Raw genomic sequence first — 5,112 nt, 5'->3', positions numbered from 1 at the left:
TGTCTCACATTGTAATCCTTCTGTTTCTTTTTCCTTCTACACGAGCAGTTTGGAGTAGAATATTAGAACACACATAAAATGTGTTGGCAATGTTACCAGGCTGTATTATCCCAATGTTCTCAACTTGACATGGGCTTACCAAAGAGGTGGATTAGTGCTTCTCTGGGAAAAAATATCCAGGTGATAATCTCTCTTTCCCTCCTTAATCCTTAAACAAAATAAGAGTAATGCATGATGTTGCCTTGGCCCTCTGGGGGTTATTTACCTGGAACCTCAGTCAGTAACCCAGGTGAGAAGTAGGAAGGGGTGAAGGCCTCTGAATAGCCAAAACAGATGTTCTAAAGTTCAAGCTCTTACTGGATCATTCATTCTTATTTTAGACACCCCAATAAGCTTTTCAAGCCCTAACACATTAGTGAGGACGCTATGACAGGCAGCACCCTGAAAGCAGCCAGGAGGGACAGCTGGTCTGAGCCCAGGGGTGCCTGGAAGATACAAGGACTGTGCAAGCTGGATGGTCTGGAGCCAGGCCCTGTTTTCACAATGCATAACTTATCTTCATGGTGGTGAAGCTGAATTATTAGGGAGAAATTAATTCATGCTTTACATAATATTTTTAAAATTCTTCATTTACTTAAATAATCTCTATACCCACCATGGGGCTCAAACTCATGACCCAGAGATCAAGAGTTGCATGCTCTTCCTGCTGAGCCAGCCAGGCACTCCTCATCCTTTGTATAATCTTATAAATGCCCTAATTAGTGTGTAATGCAGTCCAGAAGTATTACCACCAGAGATGATTAAACTTTTTCAGCTTTGCTGCTTAAAAGGTAAGTTTTGGGGGTGTCTGGGTGGCTCAGTTGGTTGAGTGTCCGACTTCAGCTCAGGTCATGATCTCATGGTTTGTGGGTTCGAGCCCCACATCGGTCTCTGTGCTGACAGCTCAGAGCCTGGAACCCACTTGTGCTCTGTCTCTCCCTGTCTCTCAAAAATAAATGTAAAAAAATAAAAAGTTTTGGTTTCCTATTAGTGACAGAATATAACAGAGGTCTTTATACTGTGAGGGCAAGATAGAAAGCTGCATAGTCAAGAGTGACAGGCATTAGAGATTGTTCAAAAAGGATATTGACCTGGAATAATGGAATGATTTCCTACAAATGAGTTATTTGCTTTTTTGCTAAAATACGGTCCACAATCTATAATCCAAAATCCTTGGGACCTGGGGGGTTTTGGAACTCAAAATTTTTCAGATCTCTTGAAAGGTAGCATGTATATAACATTGTATGTTATATAATAGCCCCAGCAGGGTTTAACTCAGCAAATCATAATCAAACATACTAATACTTCTACAGTGAAACATCCATTAGGACAAATAGTATGTAGTTTATTTAAATAATAATAAACCAGTAAATGAAACAGTGGGATAAAAAGATTGTAAATACTCTAATGTTATTTTTTTTTTAATTTTTTTTCAACGTTTATTTATTTTTGGGACAGAGAGAGACAGAGCATGAACGGGGGAGGGGCAGAGAGAGAGAGGGAGACACAGAATCAGAAACAGGCTCCAGGCTCTGAGCCATCAGCCCAGAGCCGGACGCGGGGCTCGAACTCACGGACCGCGAGATCGTGACCTGGCTGAAGTCGGACGCTTAACCGACTGCGCCACCCAGGCGCCCCAAATGTTATTTTTTTTTAATTGTTTAATGTTTATTCATTTTTGAGACAGAGAGAGAGACTGAGCATAAGTGGGGGAGAAACAGAGCACACAGAATCCAAAGCAGGCTCCAGGCTCTGAGCTGTCAGCACAGAGCCCGACGTGGGGCTGAAACTCATGAACCGCAAGATCGTGACCTGAGCTGAAGTTGGGTGCTTAACCGACTGAGGCACTCAGGCGCTCCTAACACTCTTATTTCTAAGAAAACATTTTATAAGTCTTTTAAATATGCCAGTTCAGATTCAGCTAAATATGCCTGCACATGTGCAAACCATGAACATCTATTACCTCTGGTTGTCTGAGCATCCAGAGGAGAGGAACCTCAGTGCCTATTGCTGGCAGCAGGCTAAAAGGAGCTGGGTTACCGATGACATCAGGAGCTGGATCAAGGGAAGCACTCTAACAGGGGCTTCTTTAAAGACTTCTCCCCATGTCAGATGGTTAATTAATTTAGGTTTCCATTTAAGCAGTTCCTCATTAATTACAAAAACCAACATAAACTCACGATCATTGATAAATGTGCATGGTTCAAGGTCAACTACTAACACACCACACATTTTCACCATATCATTTAGGTATTTTTTCCCACCTGTTTACGATTTCATGTTCATCATCACCATTATCCTCATGATTACCTGTATTTAACATTTTTTTAGTGTTTATTTTTGAGAGAGAGAATGCAAGCAGGGGAGGAGCAGAGAGAGAGAGGAACAGAGGATCTGAAGCAGGCTCTGCACTGACAGCAGTGAGCCCAATGTGGGGCTCAAACTCACGATCCGCGCGATCATGACCCGAGCCAAAGTCTGATGGTTTACCGACTAAGCCACCCAGGCGCCCATGATCATCTACATTTAAAACCGTTTCACACACCCGTTAGGTTGGCTACCATTAAAAAAACAGGTATTGGTGACGATGTAGAGAAATCCGAGCCCTTGTGCACTGTTGGTGGGAATGTTAAAATGATGTAGTCACTGTGGAAAATAGGATGACATTTTCTCAAGAAGACAGAATCACCACATGGTCAACAGTTCCATACAGTCAGATTTCTGGGTACTCAGAAGAATTGAAAGCAGGGTCTCGGATATATATGCACCCATTTTCATAGCAGCATTATTCACGATATCTAAAATATGGAAGCAACCCAAGTGTCCATTGACAAATTGATAAGCGAAATGTAGAACATACAATGGAATGTTAATTAGCCTTAAAAAAGAAGGAAGTCCTGCAATATGCTACCACATGGATGAGCCTTGGGGACACTATGCAAAGTGAAGCAGGCTAGTCACAATAAAGATAAATGCTGTATGATTCCGCTTATAGAAGGTACTTCAAGTAGTCAAAATAAAAAACAGAAATTTTAATAGTGGTTGCCGGGGGTGGGGGGTGGGGGGGGAGGGAAGAATAGGGAGTTACTGTTTCTAGGTATAGAGTTTCCATTTTACAAGATGAAAAGAGTAATGGTGAAGCTTAGTGGCAAAGGTTGCACAACAATGTGAACGTATTTAATACCAATGAACTGTGCACTCAGAAATGGTTAAGATGGTAAATATTACATGGCATTTTTTTAATGTTTTCTTTACTTTTTGAGAGGTGTGAGCAGGGGAAGGGAAAAGAGAAAGGGACAGAAGATCCAAAGCAGGCTCTGCACGGACAGCAGAGAGCTCGATGTGGGATTTGAACTCCCAAACTGTGAGATCATGACCTGAGCTGAAGTCGGACACTCAACAGACTGAGCCACCCAGGCACTCCAATTTTATGTGTATTTTGCCACAATTATAAAAACCTTTGTGCACACAAAGTCTTCAAAAACACTTCAGCAATTTTCTCACTCAAGACGTACAACAGGAGGACCGTTCGCAATGAGGAACATTCTTTGATGTCAGCCTAATACTTTTAGCTGAGCTGACAAACTTTTGGCATAAGGTGGTCTTCTCATTAGTGATATGAAATCCTTCAAAGTTTTTATAGATTTGGTTTCAAACATCACCCTAAGCCAAAGTCCATGCCAAGCATTTTCGAAAATAAATTTCTATTTTTGAAGTAATCTTAGATTTACAGACAAGTTGCAAAGACAGCACAGAGTCCCGTGTGTTTGGCACCCATCTTCTGCTAACATTAAATAACCATGGCACATTTGTCAAAACTAAGAAATTAGAGGTGCCTGGCTAGCTCTGTCAGAAGAGCTTGCCACTCTTAAGTTTGGTGTTGTGAGTTTGAGCCCCATATTGGGTGTACTTAAAAATAAAATATTAAAAAAAATAAATAAAAATAAAGTTTACTCAGATTCACTAGTTAACATTTTTTAAAAAGCTAAGAAATTAATAATGACAGTACTATTTACTAACGTCCACATTTTATCAGATTTCACCAGTTTTCCGCTAATGGCTTTTTTTTTTTTTTTTTTTTTTTTCCTGTTCTGGGATCCCATCCAGGACATTTCACTACATTTAATCATCGTGTCTCCTTTGCCTCATCAAGTCTATGGCACTTTCTCAGTCTTTCCTTGTTTTCCACAACCTTGAAACTTTTGAGGAGTGCTGGTCACATATTTTATAAAATGTCCCTCGATTTGAGTCTGTTTTTATGTTTCTCATAATCAGTGTGTGGTTATACATCATATCAATGCCAAGCGTTAAAAAAAATTTTTTTTGATGTTTATTTATTTTTGAGAGAGACAGAGTGTGTGAGTGGGCGAGGGGCAGAGAGAGAGGGAGACACAAAATCCGAAGCCAGCTCCAGGCTACTAGGTGTCAGCATAGAGCCAGACATAGGGCTCAAACTCACGAACTGCGAGATCATGACCTGAGACGAAGTCAGATGCCCAACTGACTCAGCCACCCAGGAGCCCCATCAATGCCAAGCATTAAAAAAATAATAATTATTATTTTTTTTACTGTTTATTTTTGAGCGAGAGAGAGAGAGAGACGGAGCGTGAGTGGGGGAGGGGCAGAGAGAGTGAGGGAGACACAGAATCTGAAACAGGCTTCAGGGTCTGAGCTGTCAGCACAGAGTCCGACACCAAGCTTGAACTTGGGAATAACAAGATCATGACCTGAGCCAAAGTCGGATGCCTAACTGACTGAGCCACCCAGGTGCCCCTAGCATTTTTAATAGTAATTTATCAACATCATTCCATGCTTTAGTTAACTGTATTAATGGCATCCCGAAGGCAGGAATGCCCCAGCCCCAGGAAGTCTTTTTATTTCCTTTTTTAAGATTTTATTTTTAGGTAATCTCTACACCCAACATGGGGCTTGAACTCACAACCCCAAGATTAAGAGTCACACGCCTCCGCCCACTAGCCAGCCAGGCACCCCTTCCAAGAAGTCTTTGACTCCGAGGCCCTTATTAACTGCAGCAAGCAAGCACCTAAGACAGTTTTAATGTTTTAGGTGCTT

This window comes from Puma concolor, chromosome F2 (assembly GCF_028749965.1).
Source record: "Puma concolor isolate L17-30 chromosome F2, mPumCon1.1.hap2, whole genome shotgun sequence".
In the NCBI taxonomy this organism is placed as follows: domain Eukaryota; kingdom Metazoa; phylum Chordata; class Mammalia; order Carnivora; family Felidae; genus Puma; species Puma concolor.
Note: the sequence above shows the minus strand (reverse complement) of the source record.